The sequence below is a fragment of the Podarcis pityusensis genome (genome assembly GCF_964106645.2).
Source record: "Podarcis pityusensis genome assembly, chromosome: 1".
In the NCBI taxonomy this organism is placed as follows: domain Eukaryota; kingdom Metazoa; phylum Chordata; class Lepidosauria; order Squamata; family Lacertidae; genus Podarcis; species Podarcis pityusensis.
Genome location: NC_138028.1, coordinates 47,813,541 through 47,829,154, shown reverse-complemented (window position 1 = coordinate 47,829,154; position 15,614 = coordinate 47,813,541). Strand labels below are relative to the sequence as shown.

The window sequence follows — 15,614 nt, the reverse complement described above, 5'->3', positions numbered from 1 at the left end:
AAGAACTTTGGGTTGTCCCAGTTTTTTTGTAGAGACCAGATTATATGTTCATCAGTCATGTATAGGACATATCTATGTAGGTTCACAGACTGAAATCCCCCAATGCAAAAGATTAAAGTAGACAAGGGCTGAAAAGCTGAAGTCAGTGCAAAGAAGGAGCAAGTGAGGAACCTGCAGCCTTCACTCCTTTTCCTGCTTTTTTATAGACTACCATTTATTAAGCCAGGAGAAGTTTTCAATTAGCAATAATTTAACCTCGGATTAACCTCATTGGCTACAATAGTGCCTGAGCCAATATCTTATATGACTGCAATATACAAGTTATAACTGGGCAAAGCATGAATGATGACATGTACTTGAGCAGGGACACAATATACCTCTGCCCTGTAACAAAGTAATTTAACACTTCAACATACGGTATGAAATTCCAGAATAGATAGCATTTCTACCCGACAACTCTTTAGATATTTGAGAAATTCCCCAGGGTAATTCAGGGGACTTATTGGGCATCAAGCAGCAGATGGAGAGGTGGTAGTGATGGGGAGAGGTATTTTGGTGTGAGAATTGAACTGGGAGCTTCTTCATGCAGTGCATATACTTGGCCACTTAATAATAATAATAAATGATAATAATAATAATAATAATAAGAATAATAATAATAATATTGCCATCCATCTGTCTCAAGAGACAATGGAGGAGTGTGCCTCTCGAGTGAAGCCAGACTGTTGGACAGTTACAGTGTCTGCTGTGGCTGTAGAGGCCGATACGGGAGAGACAAGTTTTGTTGCAGCTGGGGCAGATGAAGATGTCTGGTTGTGCTGCTGCAGGTGCACCATGGCGTTTCTTCTTTCTGCGCTCCTCCTGGTGGTCATTCCTCCTCTGGTCACTGTCTCCAGGCACTGCAGCTGTAATGATGATAATATACAGCAAATGTCTTATAACTCAAAAGGCACTGAGAATGGAAGGTTTTTATCTGGTGCTGAAAGATGGTCGGTGCTGGCCCCAGCTGAACCATAATGTGTGGGTATTGTGCAGCTGGGGTGCCATTGCTGAGAAGGTGATCCTTACAAGCCACAGTCCTTATGCGTGCATGTACAAATTACAATTAAAAATAGGAGTCACACCCCAAAGTTCTGCTTTCTATTTTAACTCCCCCTTTCTAGTTTTTGTTTCAACATTATTGCATTAGTATATATATTTTTTAATGTAATAATAATAATAAAAAAGTCAGCTGAAATTTTTTTCTCAGGAGGAGGGATTTGTGACAAAGCAGCAACCAATCAGGGCTGGGCACAGCCGGTTTCTGCTGCAAACTAGCAGACCTTGTGTCTGCCTGCCTAGTCTCCATCAGGTCACATAGCCCTGGTTCAGGCATGTGTGACAAATCCAATTTTTAATATATATTCTTTTCATGCATCCTTGGCTTGGCTGCTTCTGGTTTTCTTTTTGCCACAAATAAACATTTCCAATGACCATTTCCCCCAATATCTTTCCAGGCTAAAGAATGCAGCAAGACTGTTTACTCTTGGGGGTTGTTGTTGTTTCCTGAGAAAATGTCCTCTGCTCCCTTTGAGATATTAAACTTTTGCTAAAAGTGTCCTTTAAGCAGTCTTCCAGGTCAGAGAAATGCTTTCTCTGTGGACACAGAGGTGGGGAAAGCGGGAGGGAGAGAGAAAGGGAGAGTGTATCTCAGCTGGAAGGCAGCTGAGAGCACCTCTGGCAGTGATGCATTATTCATCGGAACTATTTTCCCTCACTCCAGGTCTTAGGGTCTTGCAGAAAACTGCTTTGTGAATAAATAAGAGGTTCTTTCAAGTGCATCCTGGCTGGGCTTCATGAATGCAAGGATGCTTTTGCGCACTGGAGAAAACAGAACAAATCTTTTGCAAGGCAGTATTGGTCTTGGGGAGGCTGCCCCTGGGGAGCATAAAACTTTTGCTCCAAACAATAGGCAGTTAGGCCGGCAGGACAGACCCACAATCTTTATGTGCCCCCCTCAGCAGTAAAACAATCAAATTCAATAACTGGCCATTCAATAACTGCCTCAAAATAAAGCCAACCTTCGAAGCAGAGGCACTGACAGCACACACCAGTTGAATAGCTCCTTAGCTCCCAGCAAAGATGGCTGAACTTTTTTTGGGTTCAGCAGTGCAACGCAGGAGCTATACAATATATTGCCCATCTAAGTGCTTCCTTTCCAAAATGACAGCTGCCAGGTCTCAAGTATTCCTGGATGACTGTTGTTTCGGGGCCATTTCCGCAGGTCAGGAAGGCTGAAGCTTGGAGCGTTGATGAGAGCTGTTGCTTTATCAAGGGTAGGGCTGCCATATGTCCAGACATTACCTGGATTTCAAAGGCAGAATTGACGTCTGGGAGGGATTTCCGAAAGGCGGCACTTTGTCCTGGATCTTAGGCAAGTCAATCGAAAAATCGCTTTTGTGTGTGTGTGTGTTTTTAAAAAGCTCCTGGTTTTTACTTTTTGAAATATGGCAACCCTAATCAAGGGAGCAACTCAAATGGTAAGCCTATATAGGAGCTGCGGATTCCACACTTTCTTGGGTCTCAATCACAGAGCAACGCCATGGGCTGGGAACTTCAAAACTCTGAAGTACCTGCATTTCTCACCATCTCTTCTGCCTCTCTAGCCCTTGAGGGAGATGAGGGGAGTTCTAAGAGCCAGCCAGAAGCTCAGGCAGTTCGTGTAGGAATCATCATGGCTGGGGCAGGAATATCAGGTTTGATGGCACTTCAGGATCACTGCAGGGTGGAGATCTGCTGGAGGGTCCAGCTCTCTTTGCTCTTCATCTGAGGAGACCTTAGGTTTGAGGCAAGGGCGGGGATAAATCCTGATAATTTTTTATTCTTTCTTTTTTTCAAAAAAATTATTTATACAACAAGAAAAAAACACACACAAAAAAACCACAAATACCAAATTACACACAAATTACAAAAATAACCATAGACACATAATTTTCTTGGCAAACAATAAAACATCTATTGGTCTTAACACTAAAGACCCAACTTACTGTCTATTCCATATTTCAAATTCATATTACTTATTGCCAATACACATTTTTTTCATAATTAAACTTATTCTCAATAAATCTAATTTCTTCTATCTACCTAGCAACTATTACTGAAGTTCCTCGAATGCTGCAACAGAATTTAAACTACTATATTTATTTTTCAGATATTCTTTGAAAACCTCCCATTTAGAAACAAATTCCTGTTTTGATTTATTCTTTATTTTTTCTGATAAACTATCTAATTCGGCATATTCTGTCAGCTTTTGGATCCAATCTTGTATAGAGGGGATTTCATTACTCTTCCATTTTGCTGCGATCAAAACTCTTGCTGCCACCGTCGCATATAAAAAGATACCCTTCCTCTTTTGTGGAATATCCAAATCTGTTATTCCCAGCAGGTAGGCCTCTGGTTTTTTATTGAAAGAGATCTTTAGCATTTTTTGCAGTTCTGCATGTATACTCTCCCAGAATACCTGTATTTTCCTACATATCCACCACATATGGTAGAATGTTCCTGAGTCTCCGCATCTCCAACAATTACTTGACACATTTTTATACATTTTTGAAAGTTTCCATGGTGTTAGATACCATCGATGTTGCATTTTTTGAAAGTTCTCTCTAATCGTGTAACAGTTTGTGAATTTCCAGTTGATCTTCCATAAATTTTCCCATTGGGCCATGGTTATTGAATGGCCAAAATCCTGGGACCACCTCACCATTGCCATTGTTACCTCCTCCTCCTTGACTGTCTAGTCAAGGAGGAGTCGGTAAGTTTTGGAAAGAGTTTTTCTTTTAGAATTTACAAGATCAGATTCGAATCGGGAAATTTCTACTGAGAACCCCTTTTGTTTGTCAGATTTAAATTTTTCAAATAACTGATGGTATTGGAACCAGTCTGAAATGTGTTCTCTTATTTCCTCAAATTTTTTAAATTTTATTTGGTTATCTTCATTTTTTAGAAGTATTTTATATGTTGGCCAGCTTTCCTGAGTATTTTTCCGTTTTACTGCTATGGCTTCTACTGGAGAAGTCCACCACGGGACTTTCTTGAGACCCAAGAAAGTGTGGAATCCGCAGCTCCTATATAGGCTTACCATTTGAGTTGCTCCCTTGATTAGGGTTGCCATATTTCAAAAAGTAAAAACCAGGAGCTTTTTAAAAACACACACACACACAAAAGCGATTTTTCGATTGACTTGCCTAAGATCCAGGACAAAGTGCCGCCTTTCGGAAATCCCTCCCAGACGTCAATTCTGCCTTTGAAATCCAGGTAATGTCTGGACATATGGCAGCCCTACCCAGCAGGTCTTTATATTTTTCCCATACAGCAAAGAGTGACTTTCTTATTATATGGTTGGTAAATTTTTTATGAATTTTCGCTTTTCCATATATTAGGTAGGCGTGTCATCCCCAACGGTTGTCATAACCTTCCAGGTCCAGGAGGTCCGGATCCTGCAACGTGCACCAATCTTTTAGCCAGGTGAAACAGGCTGCCTCGTAGTAAAGTTTTAGGTCGGGTAGGGAAAAGCCTCCTCTCTCTTTTATGTCTATTAAGATCAGGTGTTTAATCCTAGGTTTCTTCCCTTCCCACAGGAATTTGGAAATTTCTCTTTGCCATATCTTGAGACAACCTGCTTCACCCAGTATCGGAATCATTTGAAATAAAAATTAATCTTTTTTATTTTTTATTTTTTATTCTTTCATAGCACACCTAAACCTGACTGCAATTCTGACTAGAAATGGTTTCTTATCTCTAATTCCAACTAGGAATGGGCTAGAAATGAAGGGGGTCATAATTCCTTCCCATTCTGGAGATTCTTTCCCCTAATCCTGCCCCTGAATGAATGAGGGTTGGTTGTTAGGAGTTGGGGTGGGGAGAGGCATTCTGCCAGTCACATCATTTTGAAATCTCTGGAGCTAAACCACAGCATTCAAAACAGGTTCCAGGATTAAGACCTAGCGAATCTTGACTCCTATTAAATTCCCATTGTCTTCTACGGTTAAGAGAATACTTATAGCTCCAAGTCTTTGCTCATGGTGATAAAGTGTAAATCGTGGCTATGCTACACTCAAGGGTAAAGTATAAGGCTAGCAGGCAATCATCCATGAAGTCATATATCTCCCGGACTTTGCATTATCTGAATCAGAGGAATGGTTGGAGTTGACCTTCAGCAAAATGTTACAGTTAAGGTTATGACTGAAGCAGGGATGGTATGGGGTTGCAATGGCAACCAGAAGGCTGACAATCAGTGCTGGAAGGTAGTAAAAGCTTCCCTAGTACCTGGCCCATTTCCAGGCCCAAGTCTACCATTAAAGCCCTTCATAGCTTGATTCCTCAGTATCTGAAAGTTACTCTCTTCAAAGACCCCAAGATCTTCAAACGAGGCCTGTCTCTTAAGTGGTCCCCCATGGTGACATTTAGTGAGCAGTGAACTGTAGAGTGCCCCATCAGAGACCCACCTCAGAATCTTTTTGATACCAGATGAATAGGCATTTTTGTTTTCCCTCAGTGATTTCATTAACAAAGAAATAGTGGCCTAGTCTTTCCACATATTGCTGCCATTCTTCTGTTTCTGCATTGAATCCCTTAATTCTCCTATAGGATATCTGATTTTTTTTTCTTGTTGCCATGGTTCTAATTTGATATATAAGACCAGGTTACTAAATTTTAAGACCCAGAAAAAGAGGCAACAGCCTCTTGATGAACAGTTTAGCACACAACTGGATAGGAAAATGAAAGTAACCACAAGAACAAGCTAAATTGTAGAGTCTTGAGATAATGCTTAGCTCTATCATTACCCATTACTACACCCAGGCTTTTAAAGATCATTTTTAAAAAATCTGTATAACGTTATGGTTTGAGCATGGTTGCTTTCGTTCTGTGGAACTTATCTCTTAGCTTTCTGTATTAGCTGGTTGTTGCTGTGATGTTTTAATCTCTAGACCCTCTTCCTTGGAATGGTTATTTTTTTATAGTTTCTTTATTTCCTGCTTTATTGATTCTTGATTTATTGAAACTGTGATTTTTAATGCTTTATTTTGTACGTCACCCAGAAAACTATTGTTGGGCGCTTGATGAATGGAGTACATAAATCAATAGATTGTGGCGTGTCTGTGGTGCAGCTGGGGCCGAAAGCAAATGCGTGAATTGGCCAATGAGGAAGTCAGCTCTGAGAACGGTCAGTCATCAAATCCTTATGAGAAGGTGCTGCAGGGACACAAAAGCCTGCGGCCTGTTTGATACATTTCCTGTGGAGTAGTGCGATAGTCACTGTCCCATCATTCTCTTACAAAACGCGTGCAGTGTTTTTAACTTTCACCAGTCTGTTTAGGTCTGCCCTAATTATATAGGTAGAGGTTGTAGAAATATAATTATCAGGAACGCTGTGAGAACAATCACAAGATGCCAGCTGCTGTGCTACATTGAGTAATGCATGAAACATGCCAGCTAATCTTGAGGATAGGTTCAAACATGCCAATTGAGATGATATAGAGCCCAACCTTCCCCATCATTGGGATGTTTTAGATTGCAACTCCCATCAGCCCCAGCCAGCACGGTCAGGTATGAAGGATGTCACAAGCCAAGAACATCTGGAGAGAGCCCTCTGTGACATCCTGCCAGGGTTTGCCCCATTGCTGGGCTCACTGGGATGTCAGTGAGAGGCAGCACCTAGTAGTGAAGTCAACACTGCCTGGCAGCCCAACTTGTGGAATGAGCCATGGGTGCTGGCCAGAACTCTTATCCTTACACCCACAGCCTGATTCCTTCCTACTTTTTCTGAAGGTCTTTGGGCAACCACCACCACCCGAGTGGAAGTGGTGGTGCTCAGATATCAGACTCCAACCAGGAAATAACTGAGTCTGAATCTCCTCAGGGGGCCTTATATTCTGCATGTGCAGCACCCTCTCTTGAAGAGCATACATATCCCTAAGCCCAATGCCCTGAAGGGAGCACTGTTGTTGTTGTTGTTTTAGTCAGGGCTGTCTCTATCCGGGGGTGCAAGGGGTGCGGGGCACCTGGGTGCCGAATTCTGGGGGGCACCAGATGCCCACTGCTGAAGCCACCTAAGCTCTTACCACCACCACCTCGGAGACTGAGCAACAGCCGCCATTGCCGCTCCCCATGGCGGGGCCCCTGACCTGGCTGCCACTGCCCAGAGCCCTGGCTGGAAGAGGAGGACAGGGAAGGAGCGTGGGGAAAAGCAGCGGCGGTGCCAGTGGCAGCATCTGCAGCGGCGGGGAGGCGGTGGGCAGCAGCGGGAAGGTGCGTGTGGTGGAGCTGGATGGGCCATTGCTGCAGTGCTCCTGCAGAATGGAGCGGGCGACGGGGCAGGTCCCGCGGAGAAGGACAAGGCGGCAGCAGGGACTGTCGCCACCCCTCACAGCTGCGGCGGCACCTCAGGCCAAGCCTGAGTTGGGCTCAGCGGTGAAGCTGGAGTAGCCGCTGGTGCTGCAGAGACCTTGGGAGAAGCTGTGACTGGAGGAGCGGGAGGAGGAAAAGGAGGCGAAGCGAGTGAGCAAGAGCATTGAGTGGGCACTCAAGGAACAGAAAAGGGAATACAAGCAGACACACTGCCATGGTGGTGTGCGGGGCCGGCCAGAGTCCCATCTCAGCCTCTCCCTTCCCTGCCCTGCAGAGCCTGCCTGCTGGGAAGTGGTGGCTCCTTCACCCACCCGTCCAACAGACGGACCCTTCAGGCCGGTGAAGGCGCTGTAACCCCTCCCCTGGCACCAGGGGGGTTTGCTTCGCCAGCTGTGTGTGCACTCCTTTCCCACCACGGTACAGGCTCCCCTCCCTCCTCCCAGTCTGCCCTAAATTTGGGGGCACTGGGCGAATCTTTGCTCCCCGGCGCTGCATATGCTAAAGACGGCCCTGGTTTTAGCCACAGAGTCCTATTTACATTAGAGCTCCACCAGTGTGAAGTAACAAATGAGAACCAATAAGACCTTCTTTGTTTGTTTGTTTCATCATAACTGTTTTTCTATTTTTCATTTACACGGAAACTGTGGAACACAATTTGCTTCTGATGAGCCTCTCCCCATGGACCCCATAACATCCTCTCATGGCAAAAGGGGCCGTACCACCTGACATTTCATGTGGGGAAATAGTTTCTGGCATGCTATTTTGTTGCTGTGGGGGCTAATTCCTCTGTACCACTGCACTGTGCATATTTGAATGAAACCATGAGTCCATGGTGCTCATGTATACTTTAGCCGTTTGTGCCTTTTTCATGAGACCAGCAAGAAACAGAAAGTTCCCTTTAGCTCAGGTTCACTTGTTATTCTTGGTTTGCTGATAGAAATAGAAACAATAACAACTCTGGCTTAATTTTCAAGGTGCTTGAGGTAAGCCGTGTATCTCAATAAAATGGATCTGAATGCACTAGGCTGGGCATGAATTATTACTGTGAGTATAATTGCTGCTGCCTTCGCCTACACAGCCCGAGTCCATACCACTAAGTAATTACTGTAAAGTGCTGTGGGGTGCCTGAAGTATGAAAAGGGCTGCTCTGTTCCAACTCTTGGTTTCTTGCAAGCCTGCACAGGACCGCAGCAAAATCAGGCAAGAGGGAGGTGATGGTGTAAAAATTGTGCTCCCTGCCTATTTTGCAGTGGCCGGTCACCCTCTTCTGATGCCATTCTGCTTTCCTTCCAAGAGCGCAGCAGGTGGATTTGGCCTTCTGTGACAATTAGGGGCTGATTTGATTTTGATTAATCAGCCATTCGAGTAGCACCTGTTGAAAATTATATGTAATTAAATTGTTATAGATGATTACAGAGTTGTTTTCCAAAACAGAAGTTTAATTTCACTTTGGGGAATGGCAGCGATGAAGAAGTCCGATTGACGAGTTAACGTTAAGGCCAAAAATCTATAAAACCAGCTAATGAGTTTCTATGCCTGAGTTGTGGCTTGATGCCCCATGAGGCTCCTATTTCAAAGATGATGAGATCCCAACCAGTCTGTTTGAAATCTGGGGGCAATTGGGAAGTCTGAAAATAAACTTCCAGGCGGAGCTGGTGTAGCATTGCGGCTAAGACTCCAGAGGCCTTGTTTTGAATCTCACTTCTGCTGCAATGAATGGTCAAAGGAATAGAAAAGTTGTACTCTGCCTCACAATATGGGGATAATCATTATGACCTTAAAAAAAAATGCCCTTGTAAGGGATTGAGCTGTTTAAAGTGCTGTATAATTCAAATGCTAATTGTTGTTGTTTATTACTACTGGAGTCTCTTCTCGTATCCTCTGGAGAATATAGACACCCGTGCTTTAGTTCTTGCCTTTAAGTAGATCTTAAAAATCATCCTAGGTTCTCATTTTGATCTGAGTGCTGTGACTTGTGGAGCCAACACGCAGTGTATCTCAACCTTGGGTCCCCAGATGTTGTTGGACTACAACTCCCATCATCCCTGAGCTTTGGCCTTGCTAGCTAGGGATGATGGGAGTAGTAGTTCAACAACATCTGGGGACACAAGGTTGAGAAAGGCTGCGAGGAAGGGCTCACCAGATTCAGAGCAATCCCAAAACTTAAAGGGGGGGGGATTCAAAGTGGGGGTCCCTCAAACCAGACACTGAGCGTGCTCAGTGCTGGCAGAATGTTAACTGCTGAGAAGGGGAAAGTGTATTTTACACACATATAAAATATAGCCAACCCCCTCAGCCAAATGCACAGTTAACATGTGCACACCAGGGTTACACTGCAACATTTTCTTACAGCGCTTCCCTGGTCATGGTTTAATTGTTCTTTGACTTTAATGGCCCTCCTCATTTCCTCATGGGTGGCAGAGTCATTGACATTTCCTTTGTAGTTAGCTTGTACATTTGAAGCATTCCAGGCAGGGATGAAGAAGAAGAGAAGAGTTTGGATTTGATATCCCGCTTTATCACTACCCTAAGGAGTCTCAAAGCGGCTAACATTCTCCTTTCCCTTCCTCCCCCACAACAAACACTCTGTGAACTGAGTGGGGCTGAGAGACTTCAGAGAAGTGTGACTAGCCCAAGGTCACCCAGCAGCTGCATGTGGAGGAGCGGAGACGCAAACCTGGTTCACCAGATTACGAGACTACCGCTCTTAACCACTATACCACACTGGCTCACACATACATCTACATTTTCTTCTAATAGCCCTTGGCACACCAGCTACAGGCCTCTTAAGGAGCCGTGGTAGTGAGGGCTTTGATTAGTGCCAGCCACTGGGCGTTAGAACTTGTAAGTGGAGTTAAAGGAGGCTTCTAGATGAATAGCTGGAGTTAATAATAAACCTTTATTGTCACTACACCACTTGTGTGCAGTGAAATTAAACCAGGCCCCACCACATACACTCAGTCTTGTTTGCACTCTGTGTGCTTGTCAGAAGTCAATTGCACCACTATTTTTTCCCATTCAGCAGCCCAACAGCCCCGGGATAAAAAATGTTCTTTAACCCGTTGGTGCGGCTGACTATTACTTCTGTATCTCCTGCCCAAAGGTAGGAGATTAAAGAGGTGCTGGCCAGGGTGTGAATCGTCCCTAAGAATTTTCCTCGCTCTCCTAAGGCAGCGGTTTCCCACAATGTCATCTACCGAACTCCGAGGACAGCCCATGATGTCATGTGCTGTATTCACCACCCTCTGTAGGGACTTCCTGTCCATGGCTATCAAACCAGTGTACCACACTGTTATACAGTATGAAAGGACACTTTCTGTTGTGGACCAGTAAAAGGAGATCATCAATTTTTGTCTGACATTGTTCTTTCACAAGACCCTGAGAAAATGGAGTCTCTGTTAGGCCTTCCTAACCACCTGGGTTGTATTGATTTTCTAAGCGAGCTCTTCACTAAGGTAAACTCCCAGGAATTTAAAGGAAGAGACTCTCTCTCCACACAGCCCCCCCCCCCCGATATACAACGGGGCTGGTTCCCCTCTCTTCCTCCAAAAGTCCAACACCATCTCCTTTGTCTTGCTGATATTTAGGTGCAAGTTGTTCTCAAGGCACCACGTAGAGACTTTTTGAACCTCCTCCCTATACACTGATTCATCTCCACCTGTAATTAGACCCATTATGGTAGTATCATCTGCAAACTTAATAACTGCAGTGGATGGATCAGATGAAATACAGTCATATGTATACGAGTACAGGTAGGGACTCAGCACGCATTCCTGTGGGGTGCCAGTGCTGTGCTTCAGAGAGGTAGATGTAACAGGCCCAGTCCTCACTATTTGTGTGCGATCCCTCAGAAAGTTTTTAATCCAATCACAGATGGTAGAGGAAAGGTCCAGGTCCATCAGTTGCCTCAGGCCTTGCCTAAGCTAGGATAAAGGATGCAGGGAGAGGAGCATCAGGTAGGTCTGACTGAGCATGGAGCCTAAAGAGGGAGAAACTAGCATTGGGATGGAGTGGGACTGGCCAGGGATGAAGCCTTATTGCTGATGAGTGGCCAGTATGTGGGGCAATTAGTTTGAAGCAGTGCAAGCACCAAAGAACTGGAGGTTGCGTGAAAGCAATGTACTACAGACACGATGAGAGACAGCAGGGAAGGCAGGCCACCTATGACTGCAATACAGGAGATCCAACAGTGACCGAGGACCTGTCTTCTTGGATTGGACAAATGAATGGGAATGGTGATCATTCTCACAATACTGGTATGTACTATAGACCAGGGGTTCCCAATTCATGGTCCATGGATCACAAACCTCATTGAAGGGGCCCCTGGCATGTTTGTGAAGAACACTTACAATTTGAATTTTTGTGGGATTCTACGGAACTCAAATATAATACAATAAAATACTGTATAAGAAATAAAAGAAATAATGAAGTGCAATTAAAAATCAAAGCATCTAGCACAAGGCATGGCAGTAGCTACAATAGGCAGAAAAATCATGCAGCGGTTTGCCAAAGCCTTGGGAATTTTCAAGTGGCCCATGGCGGGGGTGGGGTGAGGGGAAGCTATTACTATTGGGGAATGTTGTTGTTGTGAATTGTTTTTAATATTGTTTGTAGTGTCGTAACCCACTCTGGGACCTTACATAAATTAACAACACTGGTGGTTGATGTTAAAACATTAACATCATTAGACATTTAAAAAATCCCCAGTGCTTTGAGAACACAAATTGAGGTTTTTAGGCTTATCATAAACTGGTCCAAAAAACAACAACACACCCCAAAAGAAGATCCAATAGTGTATTAACATTTTGTCTCTCGCTTTCATACCAACAGTGCAAATACAATTTGGTCTAAATGTACAGATTGACAAGCAACAAACTAGTGAATTGGGACTGGTAAACAAGGAGGCCAGCAGTAGCCAGAGCCCATGACAGACGGAAGCAATTCTAGGTTTGTCCCCATGCTGATCCTCATTTAGTTCTGCAAAGGTAGTGCTGAGACCCAGGAGGAGGTGGCTGACAACCAGTGGCACCCCTGGGCAGATTGTAGGTAAGAAGACAGACATGTGGGCATTCACTGAAGGCAGACTGAGGTTGGTGGGGCAGCGCCCCATTTGCCCAAATAGGCCAGCTTCCACTACCATAGAAACAACAGGCCGCCTTATCCTGATGAGCTGCAGTCTGGTGGGGAGGAAAAAATACAATTCCAGAACCTTGAGTGGAAAATGTGGTTTGAAAGTCTGGCTATTAATTGCCTTTTATCTCTAGGTGCATATAAACAACACAGTCATTGATTTGTGCAATCGTTGGCACACATCATGCAGGAAGCAAGTACCAAGGGCTGTCAACCATTGAATATCTATTATGATCCAAGTTTAATGAATTGCATAGTGAACATAATCCACAGTTCAGACAAAAGAGGTTGCAATTTAAATAGCTATGTTGATATGTGACTAAATGTAGAACTTGGGGGAACTATGGAAGTTGGAATCTAAAGTTACGAAAAGCAGGAATAATACATTTCGCTAATCTTGCCATTGGAAGCCTTTCCCCTTTTCTAGTGTGACAGCAAGCTGGACTGGATAGGGAGGAATTGCCAGGAGAAATAATGTACGGTATATACTGGCAACCCCTTTTGAAATTATGGATTTGTGTTTGAGGGGGGCACAAAGATGGTAAGAGAGACCTGAAGCTTGGAGTCAGGGGGCTCCTTATTTTTTGCAGAAGTGAAAAAAAAAACAGAATAAAGTCATTCAGAATTACATACCTGATTTAGTTCTGAGGAAATATTTACTTGGCAAGGATTGTCTTAAGCCATCCATTCTCTGAGGACTTATCCTTGTTTCTCAATGGGTGTTGCTATTAATGCACACATGTTTGCATCTGCTGTTGGTATTGGGTGCAAAGGAATGAGTTGTGCTTAACTTCTTGAGGATGGAGCATGTTTTAGATCTCCAACTATCTGATCTAGGCAAAAATTGTGTGAAATTTTGCTGTTGCTGAACATTAAGGTATTTGTGCCTTTGGGAGCCCTAGTTCTGGCAAGGCAGGGATCCTGAAGTGTGATGTGCAGGAGCAGCCTGTCTTCCAGAAACATTTAAATGGCCTCTTGAACAGCTTTCTCATTGGCGTCTCATGTCCTCTGCAGGGGGATGGTTGTCTGTCTGTTTCCTTGACATCTTTTGCATCGTAAGAAGCAGCTGTCTCTCATGAACTGCTTGCTCATTTGGCATCCCCCGCCCCCTCGCTTGCTCTGCAGAAGATCTCTGTCAGTGAAAGTGTGTCTGCCCCAGCTACTTGCTCCAAGATATATCCTGGAACAGCTGGACTTCAGTCTGCAGGACTTCATCCCGCATAGTGTCTCAGGGAAATCAGTCCCTCATAATAATATTAAAGTGGTTATTTAACATTTTAAGAGTATTCAAAGCACTATCCTTACATTATTTCAGCTTTTCTTACAACACCCCTGTGAAGTAGGCAGTGATGACGGGGGTGGGGGGATTTTTCCTAGTGCTTAATTCTTTCATGGAGAATTGTCCATTTCACGAGTTCATTAGTAACAGAGAATGGGTGCAAACTGCAAATTACAGTAGGCAAGCGTGGCTGTTCCTGAGTTTTTAGCTTTGTTTAAGGTATTTTATTTTACTTCTTTATTTTTGTACCTCTTTTGTACTTACTCTTTTCAAGAACAAGGTTGGGGAACCTCTGGTCCGTGGGCTGAATGGGGTCCTCCAGGCCTCTCTGTCTGGCCCTCAGGAATCTCCCTAGTCCAGGCCACCTTCCATCCCTCATCACCCCACTCTGTGCCCTCCTTAAATACTTTTGTCTGGCTGCAACATAACCTTGAACATTGATAATGCCCATTGCTTGCCTCAATGGAGGATGGGGACAGGCATGTTTGTGCGTAAACTTCTGCCTTTTGCAAGGCTAGACATTATCCTTCTATACAAAGGTAAGCGTCACCTCATTTGCTTGGCCTATCCTTGTTTTGGCCTTGCTCACACCTGGGATGCAGCCCCTGGAAGTTTGGCCACAAAGGAATGTGGGCTTCAGGTGGCAAAATGGCTCCTCTGCTCTGATCTAGAGTGCTATATTCTTTCTGGTTGCCTTATGCAAATTTCCCTATTCTGCAATAGTTTTTTTCTGGAAACCCCACAAAAGGGTTCAGTATCGTTTATCTCCACCTTGTGGTGTGGTCTGGGGGGAGCAGAAGCCAAAAGAATAAAGACTTGGCTGACTTATTCCTCTGGCGGTCTTTTCATGTGGAACTATGTGCACATAGATTGTACTAGGAATGACTTGCCCCAGAAAGTGGAGACATCTGTGATAAGAAATAGACACTAGGCTTGTGGACAAGTGAGAGAGAGAGAGAGAGAGAGAGAACTCTGTCTTTGGGATGTCGTAGAGGTTGATTATATTTCAGAAATCAGGAGCTGGTGATGCTAGAGGGAAGTGGGATTCTTCCTGTGAGAGAGGATCATTTCAAAGAACAAGAGAGAAGATTCCAACTGTGGGATGGGTTTTAATGGGTAGGAGAGGATATATTAATTGCAATTTATCCATCCAGCCGCCCACATATGTGGGTTGAGAACAGCTTTTCAAATCCCATCCTTGGCAGCAAAATTAAAAGCATAGGAATTACGTGGTAAAACCTTGTTTTGAGCAAGTCCAGCTATGAAAAGTTGGTTCCCCTTTCTTACCCAGCTTATAAAGATTCAGGAAACAACCTGGGAAGTAAATTTAAAAATAAAAATAAAATTTACTTTATTTTTTATGCATTGCCTCACAGCAACAGTAGCAATAAAAAATTGTGCAAGCAAAATACTTGTACCTACTTCAGGCACGTGCCTAAGGCTGAAACAAGCAGTGTGCATCCAATGCTTCAAAGGAAGAGGGAGGGGTGAGAGGAACAGGAAGTACTATATATTCCTTCCTCTCTAGATGAGAAAGGGTAATGACATCACACAGAGTCCTCTCTACTAATTGTGTTTCTATGGTCTTAGTATCTGCCTATCAGCAGTACACCTTTGTGGACTTAACCTTTTCTCATGCTAACTAGCAAGAATATTCATTTGTTAGGTTTGGCTGCTAATCGCCCACACTAACTGCCTTTGTTTTACTCCCACAGTTGCTAATGGGAATTCAGATCTATAGGGAATAATATTGATAGGAGACAGGTGATTGAAATGTGACTAAGGGCCCCTCCAGAATGATTGTTTTTCGTGTGTA

General features: G+C 44.0%; 1 protein-coding gene across 2 annotated transcripts in view; it reads left to right on the top strand.

Moving 5' to 3' along the window:
* GALNT16 (polypeptide N-acetylgalactosaminyltransferase 16) overlaps nucleotides 1-15,614 on the top strand; it is a 139,408-nt gene that overhangs the window by 81,462 nt on the left and 42,332 nt on the right. The gene's annotated exons all lie outside the window — the stretch shown is intronic.